This window comes from Triturus cristatus, chromosome 12 (assembly GCF_964204655.1).
Source record: "Triturus cristatus chromosome 12, aTriCri1.1, whole genome shotgun sequence".
In the NCBI taxonomy this organism is placed as follows: Eukaryota; Metazoa; Chordata; class Amphibia; order Caudata; family Salamandridae; genus Triturus; species Triturus cristatus.
This window is the reverse complement of record NC_140595.1, coordinates 508991406-509012451: the sequence shown is the minus strand read 5'-3', so window position 1 is coordinate 509012451 and position 21046 is coordinate 508991406. Positions and strand designations below refer to the sequence as shown.

Below are 21046 nucleotides of genomic sequence, written 5' to 3'. Positions count from 1 at the left end.
GGGGGGGTAAAGAAATTGAATTTCAAATCACCACTTAGTTTGAAGATGTACCAAAACCAAATAAGGTACAAACATCAAAGGACCCACACAAGTGACGGGAAAACTATGGGGGCAAATGTATCTAAAAATGTCTAAAAAGGGAGTCACCGTGAGGGGACATCAAGGGTAACTATGGGCAGCGCTGCGGGGTTTGGAGGATATGAATCCGCTAAATTTAAGAAGAACATCCAGCGTGTTATGGACTTAACACGTAACAAGCCCCAACCTCTGAAAGCCCGGACAATAAGTATGAGGCAGGCGAAGATGAGAGATTAAGCTCGCAGCGTTTCACAAAATCAAAACTTGAAAAAATATATAAAACCGCCTAACGGCTCTAAAGCATGGAAACTAATTACATATGGTTCTTATTATAACTCAACCCAACTACGATGTGGCCAACAACGGAAGAATAGCAAATGGAGAGGTGAAGAGGGGCAGCTTTTAATCTCTTAGTGGAGCAAAAAGAAAGTGAGAAGCGCGGTGAATTGCAATCTCTTGGAAGACGCGCGCTTGCTCCGCGGCATGACATACCTCCCAGGTAGCGTCGACAACATCTGACAGCTAACCCTGGGAAGTGTCAGGTCGCTCATTAAGTAACTGACGAAAACAAGTACGTCAGCAAGAGGCACGTGACGAGCCCATTGGACCGGGGCAGGGGGTGTGTCTGTAACAACGCAGCTGAAAGCTCAGATGCTGCAAAACTGAAAGTGTTAACCCGTGATCGACAGACAGCGTTCAAAGGCGCGCGAAGGGCACTTAAATGTGTCAATTGAAACTGCTGTGTTACAGCTTACACTCTAAGTTTCTTGTTTACAACATTGAAGCATAATATTTTCAGCGTTGTGCGTTAATGCAAAAAATAGGTAAAGCCACTTAGTCAAATGTACGTCAGCTTGGAAACCATGAACATGAAAAACAAATCATAGAGCAGCATATAAAATAGAGGCAAGCATTAACGTATCCTATTTAAAATGTATGCAACGAGGTAGTGACCTGACTGCAAAAGCAGCTTACATTCTGAAGCAGAGATAAATCGCCCTCAACAAGATAACAATATATGTCTAGATAGAGTGTAGTTCAGATTTTGAAAGGGAATCAAGGCAATAGTAGGTTCCAGGGGCGGAAAAAATGTGTCATGCAGCAAATGATTATGGATGGTCAAGATTACCCCATATTTTAGGCTAGGTGTTATTCAACAGGGATAATTGTGCATACGTAGCGTCAAGTTCGTTAAGGCCATTGAGGACAGAGTCAAACCTGTCCATCCATTTACATTCACGAGTGTTGAGGATTGCTCCCAGGTCGCCTCCCCTGATACCCAGAGTGATGGCCTCCAGAACTAGCCATTTCATCGATTCAGGGGGGTGATTAAATGCTGAAAAATGTTCAACCATGGGGGCCCCCGTGGTATTGCATCTTATTCTGCTACAGTGTTGTAGGATACGGCATTTAATCCTCTGAGTGGTCTGACCCACATATATCTTATTGCAGGGACAGACAATGGCGTAAATCACATTCTTAGTGTTACAATTTGTCAATGTTTTTAGGGGCACCGTGCAATTGTTCAATTGAAACACTTTAGTTTCAATAGTGAGACCACAGGCTTTACATTGTCCACATTTGACATGGCCTACTGGTGCCGGTAGTTGCCACATTGATTCGATTGTTGGCTTAGGCGGTGTGTCCAAAAAGGATTTTACTACTTGATCACGGACATTTCTACCTTTCTTAAAAGAGTGCATGGGTGGTTCGGGAAGATGTAGTTCCGATGATACCAAATGCCAGTGTTTGTTAATGATATGCCGAATTTCGTTACTCCTGGTGTTGAAGGTGGTAACGCATATTAGCCTGTTGGGGTCCTCGGTACGATTCTTTGGAGTTAAAAGCGTGTCCCTATGGTTGAACCACGCTCTCTTGCGAGCTCTCTTAACCAACCGTCTGGGGTAGCCACGTTCAATCAGTCTGGCAATCAAATCATCAGATTCATTGAAGAAATCCTCCTTCCGTGTACAATTTCTCCTGATCCTTAGGAACTGGCCAAAGGGTAGATTATCACGCAGGCCTCTTGGGTGGTGACTCCCATATCTGAGTAGCGTGTTTCTCTCAGTAGGTTTACGGTAAAGAGTCGTATATAGGCACTCATCCGCGGTTTTGATAGAAATGTCCAGAAAGTCAATGGTGGACTTGTCTTTGTGAATTGTGAACTGGATGTCGCCTGTTCTCTCATTGAGCCATTTGAAAAAATTGTTGAGTTCTGAATCACTGCCTGTCCAAATCATGAGGACATCATCGATGTACCGCTTCCAGTACGCAACTTGCCTCTTAAATGGATTAGTAATGTTGTTCACAAAGGTCTGCTCAAAATCGTCCATGTACAGGATCGCCAGGTCCGGTGCAAAGCTGGCCCCCATCGCAACACCTTTAGTCTGCATAAAATACTCATTCTGGAAGAGGAAAAAGTTTTGTGTCATCGCTATAGTGAGCAACTGAATTATGAACTCGGATGGAACATGTGTGGGTTGTGTTCTTGTGTCCAAATATTTTGACATCACATCTAGAGCATGTTGTTGTGGTATGCTGGTATATAGTGACACAATATCCAGCGTGACAAGAATCTGGGTATCTGGATTGAAAGACATACCATCAATTAAATTGATGACCTGCATTGTGTCTCGTACATATGACCTGGTTTGTTCAGCCAAAGGTTTTAGAAAGAAGTCCACGTATTTACACAATGGTTCAAGGATAGACCCACATCCAGACACTATGGGGCGCCCAGGCGGTCGTTGTTGATTCTTATGAACTTTCGGTAAGGTGTAAATCGTTGGAACGCGTGGATGAGTCTGGTTCAAGTAGGCAAATTCCAAATTCGAAAGGAAACCTTGGGCAAGGCCATCTTGAGTTGTCCGCAAAATCATGCTGCTGATTTTCTTGGAAGGATTGGAATTTAATCTGGTGTAACTGACACCGTCATTCAGTTGAGAGTAAATCTCGTCCTTGTAATCCTCCACATTCTGAAGCACAATGGCACCACCCTTATCCGCAGGTTTGATGACAATGGAGCGATTGTTTTTTAAGTCATCAAGGGCTTTCCTTTCACCACTAGTAACGTTATGAGTTACATATTTCTTGATGGAACACGTGTTGAGGGCCTCCTTGAGCACAATACTCTCATAAGTTAACAGGTGATGTGAAACCATTTGTGAGGTTGGAGTAAAGGAGGATGGAGTCCGGAGTCCAGTGCAAGATGTCGTAGATTGACTTGGGGACTGACGGAAAAAATAGCGTAACCTCATCTTACGAAAAAAACGGTGTAATTCAGTTTGTAGATTGAATTTATTAGGGTATGCGGTAGGGACGTACGATAGCCCTTTACTGAGAACCTTATGTTCATCATTAGTCAATACATGGTTGGACAAGTTCATAATAGGGTCCTTGATGGTGCTCACCAGCGATAGACTCGGCGTCTCGTTTGAATTTCCCCATGCTGTTCCTGGGGGAAATGTACTTGTTTCTGGGCAGGGGTCATTCCTTGGGGTAGGCCTCGGCCCCATCCTTGTTGTAGGTGGCCGCGTCCCCGGCCTCTGTTCCAGTTCCAGTTCGTATTCCTTCCTCTTGGTGGTCGCCATTGTCTGTCCTCTAAAAAAGAAGGACCCGATGGTGGATAATATGCCGTGTCCTGGCCTTGGTAGTTAACACTACTACCTGCTTGTTCACTGTCGCTTCCAGTGGATCCTGTCGATTCAGAAAAAGTTGTGAAACGACGGGTACCTCTGAATCCACCCCTTCCTCTATTGAAAAAACGACCTTGTTGATCCTGTTTGTAGTAGTCGTCGTGTAAATATGGGTAGGTCAACTTCTTGTCATAGACACGTACGTCTTTGGAGAGTTTGTCGAGCTTCTTTGCTTGAGTATTAATATCGAATTCTTTGATTGTTTTCTCAAGGCGCTCCAAGGCTTCTTTGGCGTTCGTTAAAGCGTTGTCAGTAGAGATATCGCGTTTAAGATCTGCGATTTCTTTCATAAGTTTCTCGACCTGTTCAAGGGCTGTTTCTACCCCCAGCACCATCCAGTGCCGCGAGCAGTTATTGGCAACAAAACTGAAGCCCTCCTTGAACTTGGGCTGATCCACAAAGATCGCAGGTTCGTTCTTGACTTGTAATCCTACCGGGATGACATTAGCCTGTAAGTATTTGGTCAGGACGTGTCCGTGTAATCTTGTACGGATTAGCTTTTTCTCCAGTCTTTCCAATTTGTTAATCTTCTCGTTGAGAGACACATCTATGTTGGGAGTGTTGGAGGTTATGAAAAGGTTAGTGGGGTCCTGAATGAGATTGGCGATGTACTCCTCAGTATATGATAAAGTTTCACTTGCCGTCATAATGTGAGAAAATAAATTAAATGAGCTAAAAGCAAAAACCCTCGCAGGAAAACCTGCACTAGGATATGTTATGTTTCAATGGGGTAACCCGATAGACCACTGGACTCGGGTGTATAGATTGGTATATGAAAAAACAGTCACAGTGGAGCAGTTTATCTTAATAAAAACACAAGTATGTGAGTATACACTTAAATCGAGTTATGACAACACCTTATTGAGATACACAAATGACCTCATTTAATCATATTCAGCATAGAAAAGGGTCAACATTTCAACCTATTAAATAGACAAATGCATGTCACAATCATCATTTTCAATTACTACGGGTGTAAGTGAAGTGAAAAGTGCAACATAAATCGGGATAAGTGCAGACAAAGTGAAGGGGAAGGTCGTGTGTTTTAGAACATCCAAAATGAATTTGAAGACCTAACCTGCCACTCGAATGGCAATAACACAAATGCAATAACATTAGCAAGAAAAGCAGTTGTACAATCACTGTCAGTCTTGTGTATTAAACAAAGGGAAAAGTCGTCGACGTTTCGACCCCTAATCGAGCCAGCAATTAGGAAATCTTGGAAGCGGGGTCTTCTTCAGGACCAGCGGGGGGTAGGGAAGAAGGACTTACACCTAGAGATAATGAGTAGTATTAATACGGTGTGTCTCTAGGATCATTAATTGTCATGAGGTAGAAATAAGATGATATTTACCAGCAACAGCAAGGAAAACTCATGCTGGATTATTTGTGGAGTGGGCCCGAACGGCTCCTAAAACAAAACAAAAACAAAAAGACGGAACAAGGGGAGATTGTACATCTGTATGAGGTCTCAATTGGGGCCTGTTGGCCAAAGCAAGATGGTGTATTACTCACCATTCAATGTTGAACAACCGGTGCTATTGATGGCAATATTCTTGTCGGTATGTGATGAATCACAGTGGGCAGTGGTTCAAAAGTAACCAACGCTGGGGGGGTAAAGAAATTGAATTTCAAATCACCACTTAGTTTGAAGATGTACCAAAACCAAATAAGGTACAAACATCAAAGGACCCACACAAGTGACGGGAAAACTATGGGGGCAAATGTATCTAAAAATGTCTAAAAAGGGAGTCACCGTGAGGGGACATCAAGGGTAACTATGGGCAGCGCTGCGGGGTTTGGAGGATATGAATCCGCTAAATTTAAGAAGAACATCCAGCGTGTTATGGACTTAACACGTAACAAGCCCCAACCTCTGAAAGCCCGGACAATAAGTATGAGGCAGGCGAAGATGAGAGATTAAGCTCGCAGCGTTTCACAAAATCAAAACTTGAAAAAATATATAAAACCGCCTAACGGCTCTAAAGCATGGAAACTAATTACATATGGTTCTTATTATAACTCAACCCAACTACGATGTGGCCAACAACGGAAGAATAGCAAATGGAGAGGTGAAGAGGGGCAGCTTTTAATCTCTTAGTGGAGCAAAAAGAAAGTGAGAAGCGCGGTGAATTGCAATCTCTTGGAAGACGCGCGCTTGCTCCGCGGCATGACATACCTCCCAGGTAGCGTCGACAACATCTGACAGCTAACCCTGGGAAGTGTCAGGTCGCTCATTAAGTAACTGACGAAAACAAGTACGTCAGCAAGAGGCACGTGACGAGCCCATTGGACCGGGGCAGGGGGTGTGTCTGTAACAACGCAGCTGAAAGCTCAGATGCTGCAAAACTGAAAGTGTTAACCCGTGATCGACAGACAGCGTTCAAAGGCGCGCGAAGGGCACTTAAATGTGTCAATTGAAACTGCTGTGTTACAGCTTACACTCTAAGTTTCTTGTTTACAACATTGAAGCATAATATTTTCAGCGTTGTGCGTTAATGCAAAAAATAGGTAAAGCCACTTAGTCAAATGTACGTCAGCTTGGAAACCATGAACATGAAAAACAAATCATAGAGCAGCATATAAAATAGAGGCAAGCATTAACGTATCCTATTTAAAATGTATGCAACGAGGTAGTGACCTGACTGCAAAAGCAGCTTACATTCTGAAGCAGAGATAAATCGCCCTCAACAAGATAACAATATATGTCTAGATAGAGTGTAGTTCAGATTTTGAAAGGGAATCAAGGCAATAGTAGGTTCCAGGGGCGGAAAAAATGTGTCATGCAGCAAATGATTATGGATGGTCAAGATTACCCCATATTTTAGGCTAGGTGTTATTCAACAGGGATAATTGTGCATACGTAGCGTCAAGTTCGTTAAGGCCATTGAGGACAGAGTCAAACCTGTCCATCCATTTACATTCACGAGTGTTGAGGATTGCTCCCAGGTCGCCTCCCCTGATACCCAGAGTGATGGCCTCCAGAACTAGCCATTTCATCGATTCAGGGGGGTGATTAAATGCTGAAAAATGTTCAACCATGGGGGCCCCCGTGGTATTGCATCTTATTCTGCTACAGTGTTGTAGGATACGGCATTTAATCCTCTGAGTGGTCTGACCCACATATATCTTATTGCAGGGACAGACAATGGCGTAAATCACATTCTTAGTGTTACAATTTGTCAATGTTTTTAGGGGCACCGTGCAATTGTTCAATTGAAACACTTTAGTTTCAATAGTGAGACCACAGGCTTTACATTGTCCACATTTGACATGGCCTACTGGTGCCGGTAGTTGCCACATTGATTCGATTGTTGGCTTAGGCGGTGTGTCCAAAAAGGATTTTACTACTTGATCACGGACATTTCTACCTTTCTTAAAAGAGTGCATGGGTGGTTCGGGAAGATGTAGTTCCGATGATACCAAATGCCAGTGTTTGTTAATGATATGCCGAATTTCGTTACTCCTGGTGTTGAAGGTGGTAACGCATATTAGCCTGTTGGGGTCCTCGGTACGATTCTTTGGAGTTAAAAGCGTGTCCCTATGGTTGAACCACGCTCTCTTGCGAGCTCTCTTAACCAACCGTCTGGGGTAGCCACGTTCAATCAGTCTGGCAATCAAATCATCAGATTCATTGAAGAAATCCTCCTTCCGTGTACAATTTCTCCTGATCCTTAGGAACTGGCCAAAGGGTAGATTATCACGCAGGCCTCTTGGGTGGTGACTCCCATATCTGAGTAGCGTGTTTCTCTCAGTAGGTTTACGGTAAAGAGTCGTATATAGGCACTCATCCGCGGTTTTGATAGAAATGTCCAGAAAGTCAATGGTGGACTTGTCTTTGTGAATTGTGAACTGGATGTCGCCTGTTCTCTCATTGAGCCATTTGAAAAAATTGTTGAGTTCTGAATCACTGCCTGTCCAAATCATGAGGACATCATCGATGTACCGCTTCCAGTACGCAACTTGCCTCTTAAATGGATTAGTAATGTTGTTCACAAAGGTCTGCTCAAAATCGTCCATGTACAGGATCGCCAGGTCCGGTGCAAAGCTGGCCCCCATCGCAACACCTTTAGTCTGCATAAAATACTCATTCTGGAAGAGGAAAAAGTTTTGTGTCATCGCTATAGTGAGCAACTGAATTATGAACTCGGATGGAACATGTGTGGGTTGTGTTCTTGTGTCCAAATATTTTGACATCACATCTAGAGCATGTTGTTGTGGTATGCTGGTATATAGTGACACAATATCCAGCGTGACAAGAATCTGGGTATCTGGATTGAAAGACATACCATCAATTAAATTGATGACCTGCATTGTGTCTCGTACATATGACCTGGTTTGTTCAGCCAAAGGTTTTAGAAAGAAGTCCACGTATTTACACAATGGTTCAAGGATAGACCCACATCCAGACACTATGGGGCGCCCAGGCGGTCGTTGTTGATTCTTATGAACTTTCGGTAAGGTGTAAATCGTTGGAACGCGTGGATGAGTCTGGTTCAAGTAGGCAAATTCCAAATTCGAAAGGAAACCTTGGGCAAGGCCATCTTGAGTTGTCCGCAAAATCATGCTGCTGATTTTCTTGGAAGGATTGGAATTTAATCTGGTGTAACTGACACCGTCATTCAGTTGAGAGTAAATCTCGTCCTTGTAATCCTCCACATTCTGAAGCACAATGGCACCACCCTTATCCGCAGGTTTGATGACAATGGAGCGATTGTTTTTTAAGTCATCAAGGGCTTTCCTTTCACCACTAGTAACGTTATGAGTTACATATTTCTTGATGGAACACGTGTTGAGGGCCTCCTTGAGCACAATACTCTCATAAGTTAACAGGTGATGTGAAACCATTTGTGAGGTTGGAGTAAAGGAGGATGGAGTCCGGAGTCCAGTGCAAGATGTCGTAGATTGACTTGGGGACTGACGGAAAAAATAGCGTAACCTCATCTTACGAAAAAAACGGTGTAATTCAGTTTGTAGATTGAATTTATTAGGGTATGCGGTAGGGACGTACGATAGCCCTTTACTGAGAACCTTATGTTCATCATTAGTCAATACATGGTTGGACAAGTTCATAATAGGGTCCTTGATGGTGCTCACCAGCGATAGACTCGGCGTCTCGTTTGAATTTCCCCATGCTGTTCCTGGGGGAAATGTACTTGTTTCTGGGCAGGGGTCATTCCTTGGGGTAGGCCTCGGCCCCATCCTTGTTGTAGGTGGCCGCGTCCCCGGCCTCTGTTCCAGTTCCAGTTCGTATTCCTTCCTCTTGGTGGTCGCCATTGTCTGTCCTCTAAAAAAGAAGGACCCGATGGTGGATAATATGCCGTGTCCTGGCCTTGGTAGTTAACACTACTACCTGCTTGTTCACTGTCGCTTCCAGTGGATCCTGTCGATTCAGAAAAAGTTGTGAAACGACGGGTACCTCTGAATCCACCCCTTCCTCTATTGAAAAAACGACCTTGTTGATCCTGTTTGTAGTAGTCGTCGTGTAAATATGGGTAGGTCAACTTCTTGTCATAGACACGTACGTCTTTGGAGAGTTTGTCGAGCTTCTTTGCTTGAGTATTAATATCGAATTCTTTGATTGTTTTCTCAAGGCGCTCCAAGGCTTCTTTGGCGTTCGTTAAAGCATTGTCAGTAGAGATATCGCGTTTAAGATCTGCGATTTCTTTCATAAGTTTCTCGACCTGTTCAAGGGCTGTTTCTACCCCCAGCACCATCCAGTGCCGCGAGCAGTTATTGGCAACAAAACTGAAGCCCTCCTTGAACTTGGGCTGATCCACAAAGATCGCAGGTTCGTTCTTGACTTGTAATCCTACCGGGATGACATTAGCCTGTAAGTATTTGGTCAGGACGTGTCCGTGTAATCTTGTACGGATTAGCTTTTTCTCCAGTCTTTCCAATTTGTTAATCTTCTCGTTGAGAGACACATCTATGTTGGGAGTGTTGGAGGTTATGAAAAGGTTAGTGGGGTCCTGAATGAGATTGGCGATGTACTCCTCAGTATATGATAAAGTTTCACTTGCCGTCATAATGTGAGAAAATAAATTAAATGAGCTAAAAGCAAAAACCCTCGCAGGAAAACCTGCACTAGGATATGTTATGTTTCAATGGGGTAACCCGATAGACCACTGGACTCGGGTGTATAGATTGGTATATGAAAAAACAGTCACAGTGGAGCAGTTTATCTTAATAAAAACACAAGTATGTGAGTATACACTTAAATCGAGTTATGACAACACCTTATTGAGATACACAAATGACCTCATTTAATCATATTCAGCATAGAAAAGGGTCAACATTTCAACCTATTAAATAGACAAATGCATGTCACAATCATCATTTTCAATTACTACGGGTGTAAGTGAAGTGAAAAGTGCAACATAAATCGGGATAAGTGCAGACAAAGTGAAGGGGAAGGTCGTGTGTTTTAGAACATCCAAAATGAATTTGAAGACCTAACCTGCCACTCGAATGGCAATAACACAAATGCAATAACATTAGCAAGAAAAGCAGTTGTACAATCACTGTCAGTCTTGTGTATTAAACAAAGGGAAAAGTCGTCGACGTTTCGACCCCTAATCGAGCCAGCAATTAGGAAATCTTGGAAGCGGGGTCTTCTTCAGGACCAGCGGGGGGTAGGGAAGAAGGACTTACACCTAGAGATAATGAGTAGTATTAATACGGTGTGTCTCTAGGATCATTAATTGTCATGAGGTAGAAATAAGATGATATTTACCAGCAACAGCAAGGAAAACTCATGCTGGATTATTTGTGGAGTGGGCCCGAACGGCTCCTAAAACAAAACAAAAACAAAAAGACGGAACAAGGGGAGATTGTACATCTGTATGAGGTCTCAATTGGGGCCTGTTGGCCAAAGCAAATCGCAGATCTTAAACGCGATATCTCTACTGACAACGCTTTAACGAACGCCAAAGAAGCCTTGGAGCGCCTTGAGAAAACAATCAAAGAATTCGATATTAATACTCAAGCAAAGAAGCTCGACAAACTCTCCAAAGACGTACGTGTCTATGACAAGAAGTTGACCTACCCATATTTACACGACGACTACTACAAACAGGATCAACAAGGTCGTTTTTTCAATAGAGGAAGGGGTGGATTCAGAGGTACCCGTCGTTTCACAACTTTTTCTGAATCGACAGGATCCACTGGAAGCGACAGTGAACAAGCAGGTAGTAGTGTTAACTACCAAGGCCAGGACACGGCATATTATCCACCATCGGGTCCTTCTTTTTTAGAGGACAGACAATGGCGACCACCAAGAGGAAGGAATACGAACTGGAACTGGAACAGAGGCCGGGGACGCGGCCACCTACAACAAGGATGGGGCCGAGGCCTACCCCAAGGAATGACCCCTGCCCAGAAACAAGTACATTTCCCCCAGGAACAGCATGGGGAAATTCAAACGAGACGCCGAGTCTATCGCTGGTGAGCACCATCAAGGACCCTATTATGAACTTGTCCAACCATGTATTGACTAATGATGAACATAAGGTTCTCAGTAAAGGGCTATCGTACGTCCCTACCGCATACCCTAATAAATTCAATCTACAAACTGAATTACACCGTTTTTTTCGTAAGATGAGGTTACGCTATTTTTTCCGTCAGTCCCCAAGTCAATCTACGACATCTTGCACTGGACTCCGGACTCCATCCTCCTTTACTCCAACCTCACAAATGGTTTCACATCACCTGTTAACTTATGAGAGTATTGTGCTCAAGGAGGCCCTCAACACGTGTTCCATCAAGAAATATGTAACTCATAACGTTACTAGTGGTGAAAGGAAAGCCCTTGATGACTTAAAAAACAATCGCTCCATTGTCATCAAACCTGCGGATAAGGGTGGTGCCATTGTGCTTCAGAATGTGGAGGATTACAAGGACGAGATTTACTCTCAACTGAATGACGGTGTCAGTTACACCAGATTAAATTCCAATCCTTCCAAGAAAATCAGCAGCATGATTTTGCGGACAACTCAAGATGGCCTTGCCCAAGGTTTCCTTTCGAATTTGGAATTTGCCTACTTGAACCAGACTCATCCACGCGTTCCAACGATTTACACCTTACCGAAAGTTCATAAGAATCAACAACGACCGCCTGGGCGCCCCATAGTGTCTGGATGTGGGTCTATCCTTGAACCATTGTGTAAATACGTGGACTTCTTTCTAAAACCTTTGGCTGAACAAACCAGGTCATATGTACGAGACACAATGCAGGTCATCAATTTAATTGATGGTATGTCTTTCAATCCAGATACCCAGATTCTTGTCACGCTGGATATTGTGTCACTATATACCAGCATACCACAACAACATGCTCTAGATGTGATGTCAAAATATTTGGACACAAGAACACAACCCACACATGTTCCATCCGAGTTCATAATTCAGTTGCTCACTATAGCGATGACACAAAACTTTTTCCTCTTCCAGAATGAGTATTTTATGCAGACTAAAGGTGTTGCGATGGGGGCCAGCTTTGCACCGGACCTGGCGATCCTGTACATGGACGATTTTGAGCAGACCTTTGTGAACAACATTACTAATCCATTTAAGAGGCAAGTTGCGTACTGGAAGCGGTACATCGATGATGTCCTCATGATTTGGACAGGCAGTGATTCAGAACTCAACAATTTTTTCAAATGGCTCAATGAGAGAACAGGCGACATCCAGTTCACAATTCACAAAGACAAGTCCACCATTGACTTTCTGGACATTTCTATCAAAACCGCGGATGAGTGCCTATATACGACTCTTTACCGTAAACCTACTGAGAGAAACACGCTACTCAGATATGGGAGTCACCACCCAAGAGGCCTGCGTGATAATCTACCCTTTGGCCAGTTCCTAAGGATCAGGAGAAATTGTACACGGAAGGAGGATTTCTTCAATGAATCTGATGATTTGATTGCCAGACTGATTGAACGTGGCTACCCCAGACGGTTGGTTAAGAGAGCTCGCAAGAGAGCGTGGTTCAACCATAGGGACACGCTTTTAACTCCAAAGAATCGTACCGAGGACCCCAACAGGCTAATATGCGTTACCACCTTCAACACCAGGAGTAACGAAATTCGGCATATCATTAACAAACACTGGCATTTGGTATCATCGGAACTACATCTTCCCGAACCACCCATGCACTCTTTTAAGAAAGGTAGAAATGTCCGTGATCAAGTAGTAAAATCCTTTTTGGACACACCGCCTAAGCCAACAATCGAATCAATGTGGCAACTACCGGCACCAGTAGGCCATGTCAAATGTGGACAATGTAAAGCCTGTGGTCTCACTATTGAAACTAAAGTGTTTCAATTGAACAATTGCACGGTGCCCCTAAAAACATTGACAAATTGTAACACTAAGAATGTGATTTACGCCATTGTCTGTCCCTGCAATAAGATATATGTGGGTCAGACCACTCAGAGGATTAAATGCCGTATCCTACAACACTGTAGCAGAATAAGATGCAATACCACGGGGGCCCCCATGGTTGAACATTTTTCAGCATTTAATCACCCCCCTGAATCGATGAAATGGCTAGTTCTGGAGGCCATCACTCTGGGTATCAGGGGAGGCGACCTGGGAGCAATCCTCAACACTCGTGAATGTAAATGGATGGACAGGTTTGACTCTGTCCTCAATGGCCTTAACGAACTTGACGCTACGTATGCACAATTATCCCTGTTGAATAACACCTAGCCTAAAATATGGGGTAATCTTGACCATCCATAATCATTTGCTGCATGACACATTTTTTCCGCCCCTGGAACCTACTATTGCCTTGATTCCCTTTCAAAATCTGAACTACACTCTATCTAGACATATATTGTTATCTTGTTGAGGGCGATTTATCTCTGCTTCAGAATGTAAGCTGCTTTTGCAGTCAGGTCACTACCTCGTTGCATACATTTTAAATAGGATACGTTAATGCTTGCCTCTATTTTATATGCTGCTCTATGATTTGTTTTTCATGTTCATGGTTTCCAAGCTGACGTACATTTGACTAAGTGGCTTTACCTATTTTTTGCATTAACGCACAACGCTGAAAATATTATGCTTCAATGTTGTAAACAAGAAACTTAGAGTGTAAGCTGTAACACAGCAGTTTCAATTGACACATTTAAGTGCCCTTCGCGCGCCTTTGAACGCTGTCTGTCGATCACGGGTTAACACTTTCAGTTTTGCAGCATCTGAGCTTTCAGCTGCGTTGTTACAGACACACCCCCTGCCCCGGTCCAATGGGCTCGTCACGTGCCTCTTGCTGACGTACTTGTTTTCGTCAGTTACTTAATGAGCGACCTGACACTTCCCAGGGTTAGCTGTCAGATGTTGTCGACGCTACCTGGGAGGTATGTCATGCCGCGGAGCAAGCGCGCGTCTTCCAAGAGATTGCAATTCACCGCGCTTCTCACTTTCTTTTTGCTCCACTAAGAGATTAAAAGCTGCCCCTCTTCACCTCTCCATTTGCTATTCTTCCGTTGTTGGCCACATCGTAGTTGGGTTGAGTTATAATAAGAACCATATGTAATTAGTTTCCATGCTTTAGAGCCGTTAGGCGGTTTTATATATTTTTTCAAGTTTTGATTTTGTGAAACGCTGCGAGCTTAATCTCTCATCTTCGCCTGCCTCATACTTATTGTCCGGGCTTTCAGAGGTTGGGGCTTGTTACGTGTTAAGTCCATAACACGCTGGATGTTCTTCTTAAATTTAGCGGATTCATATCCTCCAAACCCCGCAGCGCTGCCCATAGTTACCCTTGATGTCCCCTCACGGTGACTCCCTTTTTAGACATTTTTAGATACATTTGCCCCCATAGTTTTCCCGTCACTTGTGTGGGTCCTTTGATGTTTGTACCTTATTTGGTTTTGGTACATCTTCAAACTAAGTGGTGATTTGAAATTCAATTTCTTTACCCCCCCAGCGTTGGTTACTTTTGAACCACTGCCCACTGTGATTCATCACATACCGACAAGAATATTGCCATCAATAGCACCGGTTGTTCAACATTGAATGGTGAGTAATACACCATCTTGCTTTGGCCAACAGGCCCCAATTGAGACCTCATACAGATGTACAATCTCCCCTTGTTCCGTCTTTTTGTTTTTGTTTTGTTTTAGGAGCCGTTCGGGCCCACTCCACAAATAATCCAGCATGAGTTTTCCTTGCTGTTGCTGGTAAATATCATCTTATTTCTACCTCATGACAATTAATGATCCTAGAGACACACCGTATTAATACTACTCATTATCTCTAGGTGTAAGTCCTTCTTCCCTACCCCCCGCTGGTCCTGAAGAAGACCCCGCTTCCAAGATTTCCTAATTGCTGGCTCGATTAGGGGTCGAAACGTCGACGACTTTTCCCTTTGTTTAATACACAAGACTGACAGTGATTGTACAACTGCTTTTCTTGCTAATGTTATTGCATTTGTGTTATTGCCATTCGAGTGGCAGGTTAGGTCTTCAAATTCATTTTGGATGTTCTAAAACACACGACCTTCCCCTTCACTTTGTCTGCACTTATCCCGATTTATGTTGCACTTTTCACTTCACTTACACCCGTAGTAATTGAAAATGATGATTGTGACATGCATTTGTCTATTTAATAGGTTGAAATGTTGACCCTTTTCTATGCTGAATATGATTAAATGAGGTCATTTGTGTATCTCAATAAGGTGTTGTCATAACTCGATTTAAGTGTATACTCACATACTTGTGTTTTTATTAAGATAAACTGCTCCACTGTGACTGTTTTTTCATATACCAATCTATACACCCGAGTCCAGTGGTCTATCGGGTTACCCCATTGAAACATAACATATCCTAGTGCAGGTTTTCCTGCGAGGGTTTTTGCTTTTAGCTCATTTAATTTATTTTCTCACATTATGACGGCAAGTGAAACTTTATCATATACTGAGGAGTACATCGCCAATCTCATTCAGGACCCCACTAACCTTTTCATAACCTCCAACACTCCCAACATAGATGTGTCTCTCAACGAGAAGATTAACAAATTGGAAAGACTGGAGAAAAAGCTAATCCGTACAAGATTACACGGACACGTCCTGACCAAATACTTACAGGCTAATGTCATCCCGGTAGGATTACAAGTCAAGAACGAACCTGCGATCTTTGTGGATCAGCCCAAGTTCAAGGAGGGCTTCAGTTTTGTTGCCAATAACTGCTCGCGGCACTGGATGGTGCTGGGGGTAGAAACAGCCCTTGAACAGGTCGAGAAACTTATGAAAGAAATCGCAGATCTTAAACGCGATATCTCTACTGACAACGCTTTAACGAACGCCAAAGAAGCCTTGGAGCGCCTTGAGAAAACAATCAAAGAATTCGATATTAATACTCAAGCAAAGAAGCTCGACAAACTCTCCAAAGACGTACGTGTCTATGACAAGAAGTTGACCTACCCATATTTACACGACGACTACTACAAACAGGATCAACAAGGTCGTTTTTTCAATAGAGGAAGGGGTGGATTCAGAGGTACCCGTCGTTTCACAACTTTTTCTGAATCGACAGGATCCACTGGAAGCGACAGTGAACAAGCAGGTAGTAGTGTTAACTACCAAGGCCAGGACACGGCATATTATCCACCATCGGGTCCTTCTTTTTTAGAGGACAGACAATGGCGACCACCAAGAGGAAGGAATACGAACTGGAACTGGAACAGAGGCCGGGGACGCGGCCACCTACAACAAGGATGGGGCCGAGGCCTACCCCAAGGAATGACCCCTGCCCAGAAACAAGTACATTTCCCCCAGGAACAGCATGGGGAAATTCAAACGAGACGCCGAGTCTATCGCTGGTGAGCACCATCAAGGACCCTATTATGAACTTGTCCAACCATGTATTGACTAATGATGAACATAAGGTTCTCAGTAAAGGGCTATCGTACGTCCCTACCGCATACCCTAATAAATTCAATCTACAAACTGAATTACACCGTTTTTTTCGTAAGATGAGGTTACGCTATTTTTTCCGTCAGTCCCCAAGTCAATCTACGACATCTTGCACTGGACTCCGGACTCCATCCTCCTTTACTCCAACCTCACAAATGGTTTCACATCACCTGTTAACTTATGAGAGTATTGTGCTCAAGGAGGCCCTCAACACGTGTTCCATCAAGAAATATGTAACTCATAACGTTACTAGTGGTGAAAGGAAAGCCCTTGATGACTTAAAAAACAATCGCTCCATTGTCATCAAACCTGCGGATAAGGGTGGTGCCATTGTGCTTCAGAATGTGGAGGATTACAAGGACGAGATTTACTCTCAACTGAATGACGGTGTCAGTTACACCAGATTAAATTCCAATCCTTCCAAGAAAATCAGCAGCATGATTTTGCGGACAACTCAAGATGGCCTTGCCCAAGGTTTCCTTTCGAATTTGGAATTTGCCTACTTGAACCAGACTCATCCACGCGTTCCAACGATTTACACCTTACCGAAAGTTCATAAGAATCAACAACGACCGCCTGGGCGCCCCATAGTGTCTGGATGTGGGTCTATCCTTGAACCATTGTGTAAATACGTGGACTTCTTTCTAAAACCTTTGGCTGAACAAACCAGGTCATATGTACGAGACACAATGCAGGTCATCAATTTAATTGATGGTATGTCTTTCAATCCAGATACCCAGATTCTTGTCACGCTGGATATTGTGTCACTATATACCAGCATACCACAACAACATGCTCTAGATGTGATGTCAAAATATTTGGACACAAGAACACAACCCACACATGTTCCATCCGAGTTCATAATTCAGTTGCTCACTATAGCGATGACACAAAACTTTTTCCTCTTCCAGAATGAGTATTTTATGCAGACTAAAGGTGTTGCGATGGGGGCCAGCTTTGCACCGGACCTGGCGATCCTGTACATGGACGATTTTGAGCAGACCTTTGTGAACAACATTACTAATCCATTTAAGAGGCAAGTTGCGTACTGGAAGCGGTACATCGATGATGTCCTCATGATTTGGACAGGCAGTGATTCAGAACTCAACAATTTTTTCAAATGGCTCAATGAGAGAACAGGCGACATCCAGTTCACAATTCACAAAGACAAGTCCACCATTGACTTTCTGGACATTTCTATCAAAACCGCGGATGAGTGCCTATATACGACTCTTTACCGTAAACCTACTGAGAGAAACACGCTACTCAGATATGGGAGTCACCACCCAAGAGGCCTGCGTGATAATCTACCCTTTGGCCAGTTCCTAAGGATCAGGAGAAATTGTACACGGAAGGAGGATTTCTTCAATGAATCTGATGATTTGATTGCCAGACTGATTGAACGTGGCTACCCCAGACGGTTGGTTAAGAGAGCTCGCAAGAGAGCGTGGTTCAACCATAGGGACACGCTTTTAACTCCAAAGAATCGTACCGAGGACCCCAACAGGCTAATATGCGTTACCACCTTCAACACCAGGAGTAACGAAATTCGGCATATCATTAACAAACACTGGCATTTGGTATCATCGGAACTACATCTTCCCGAACCACCCATGCACTCTTTTAAGAAAGGTAGAAATGTCCGTGATCAAGTAGTAAAATCCTTTTTGGACACACCGCCTAAGCCAACAATCGAATCAATGTGGCAACTACCGGCACCAGTAGGCCATGTCAAATGTGGACAATGTAAAGCCTGTGGTCTCACTATTGAAACTAAAGTGTTTCAATTGAACAATTGCACGGTGCCCCTAAAAACATTGACAAATTGTAACACTAAGAATGTGATTTACGCCATTGTCTGTCCCTGCAATAAGATATATGTGGGTCAGACCACTCAGAGGATTAAATGCCGTATCCTACAACACTGTAGCAGAATAAGATGCAATACCACGGGGGCCCCCATGGTTGAACATTTTTCAGCATTTAATCACCCCCCTGAATCGATGAAATGGCTAGTTCTGGAGGCCATCACTCTGGGTATCAGGGGAGGCGACCTGGGAGCAATCCTCAACACTCGTGAATGTAAATGGATGGACAGGTTTGACTCTGTCCTCAATGGCCTTAACGAACTTGACGCTACGTATGCACAATTATCCCTGTTGAATAACACCTAGCCTAAAATATGGGGTAATCTTGACCATCCATAATCATTTGCTGCATGACACATTTTTTCCGCCCCTGGAACCTACTATTGCCTTGATTCCCTTTCAAAATCTGAACTACACTCTATCTAGACATATATTGTTATCTTGTTGAGGGCGATTTATCTCTGCTTCAGAATGTAAGCTGCTTTTGCAGTCAGGTCACTACCTCGTTGCATACATTTTAAATAGGATACGTTAATGCTTGCCTCTATTTTATATGCTGCTCTATGATTTGTTTTTCATGTTCATGGTTTCCAAGCTGACGTACATTTGACTAAGTGGCTTTACCTATTTTTTGCATTAACGCACAACGCTGAAAATATTATGCTTCAATGTTGTAAACAAGAAACTTAGAGTGTAAGCTGTAACACAGCAGTTTCAATTGACACATTTAAGTGCCCTTCGCGCGCCTTTGAACGCTGTCTGTCGATCACGGGTTAACACTTTCAGTTTTGCAGCATCTGAGCTTTCAGCTGCGTTGTTACAGACACACCCCCTGCCCCGGTCCAATGGGCTCGTCACGTGCCTCTTGCTGACGTACTTGTTTTCGTCAGTTACTTAATGAGCGACCTGACACTTCCCAGGGTTAGCTGTCAGATGTTGTCGACGCTACCTGGGAGGTATGTCATGCCGCGGAGCAAGCGCGCGTCTTCCAAGAGATTGCAATTCACCGCGCTTCTCACTTTCTTTTTGCTCCACTAAGAGATTAAAAGCTGCCCCTCTTCACCTCTCCATTTGCTATTCTTCCGTTGTTGGCCACATCGTAGTTGGGTTGAGTTATAATAAGAACCATATGTAATTAGTTTCCATGCTTTAGAGCCGTTAGGCGGTTTTATATATTTTTTCAAGTTTTGATTTTGTGAAACGCTGCGAGCTTAATCTCTCATCTTCGCCTGCCTCATACTTATTGTCCGGGCTTTCAGAGGTTGGGGCTTGTTACGTGTTAAGTCCATAACACGCTGGATGTTCTTCTTAAATTTAGCGGATTCATATCCTCCAAACCCCGCAGCGCTGCCCATAGTTACCCTTGATGTCCCCTCACGGTGACTCCCTTTTTAGACATTTTTAGATACATTTGCCCCCATAGTTTTCCCGTCACTTGTGTGGGTCCTTTGATGTTTGTACCTTATTTGGTTTTGGTACATCTTCAAACTAAGTGGTGATTTGAAATTCAATTTCTTTACCCCCCCAGCGTTGGTTACTTTTGAACCACTGCCCACTGTGATTCATCACATACCGACAAGAATATTGCCATCAATAGCACCGGTTGTTCAACATTGAATGGTGAGTAATACACCATCTTGCTTTGGCCAACAGGCCCCAATTGAGACCTCATACAGATGTACAATCTCCCCTTGTTCCGTCTTTTTGTTTTTGTTTTGTTTTAGGAGCCGTTCGGGCCCACTCCACAAATAATCCAGCATGAGTTTTCCTTGCTGTTGCTGGTAAATATCATCTTATTTCTACCTCATGACAATTAATGATCCTAGAGACACACCGTATTAATACTACTCATTATCTCTAGGTGTAAGTCCTTCTTCCCTACCCCCCGCTGGTCCTGAAGAAGACCCCGCTTCCAAGATTTCCTAATTGCTGGCTCGATTAGGGGTCGAAACGTCGACGACTTTTCCCTTTGTTTAATACACAAGACTGACAGTGATTGTACAACTGCTTTTCTTGCTAATGTTATTGCATTTGTGTTATTGCCATTCGAGTGGCAGGTTAGGTCTTCAAATTCATTTTGGATGTTCTAAAACACACGACCTTCCCCTTCACTTTGTCTGCACTTATCCCGATTTATGTTGCACTTTTCACTTCACTTACACCCGTAGTAATTGAAAATGATGATTGTGACATGCATTTGTCTATTTAATAGGTTGAAATGTTGACCCTTTTCTATGCTGAATATGATTAAATGAGGTCATTTGTGTATCTCAATAAGGTGTTGTCATAACTCGATTTAAGTGTATACTCACATACTTGTGTTTTTATTAAGATAAACTGCTCCACTGTGACTGTTTTTTCATATACCAATCTATACACCCGAGTCCAGTGGTCTATCGGGTTACCCCATTGAAACATAACACACAAAGAGAATTGGGCACCAAAAAGCATCACTTCAGTTTTATCTGAATTCAATTTTAAAC

General features: G+C 43.3%; 3 long non-coding RNA genes across 3 annotated transcripts; 2 read left to right on the top strand and 1 right to left on the bottom strand.

Annotated features, from left to right (window-relative positions):
* Positions 1-4628: 4628 nt before the first annotated feature.
* Positions 4629-5382, bottom strand: LOC146776162 (uncharacterized). Its single transcript, XR_014972252.1, has 3 exons — positions 5289-5382; positions 5128-5184; positions 4629-5047 (listed from the first exon to the last, which is right to left on the bottom strand). It is a non-coding gene; the product is annotated as an uncharacterized LOC146776162 (long non-coding RNA).
* A 9325-nt stretch (positions 5383-14707) lies between these two features.
* LOC146776161 (uncharacterized) lies at positions 14708-15461 on the top strand. Its single transcript, XR_014972246.1, has 3 exons — positions 14708-14801; positions 14906-14962; positions 15043-15461. It is a non-coding gene; the product is annotated as an uncharacterized LOC146776161 (long non-coding RNA).
* A 4628-nt stretch (positions 15462-20089) lies between these two features.
* On the top strand, positions 20090-20843 carry LOC146776160 (uncharacterized). The gene is made up of 3 exons (XR_014972245.1): positions 20090-20183; positions 20288-20344; positions 20425-20843. It is a non-coding gene; the product is annotated as an uncharacterized LOC146776160 (long non-coding RNA).
* Positions 20844-21046: the final 203 nt, after the last annotated feature.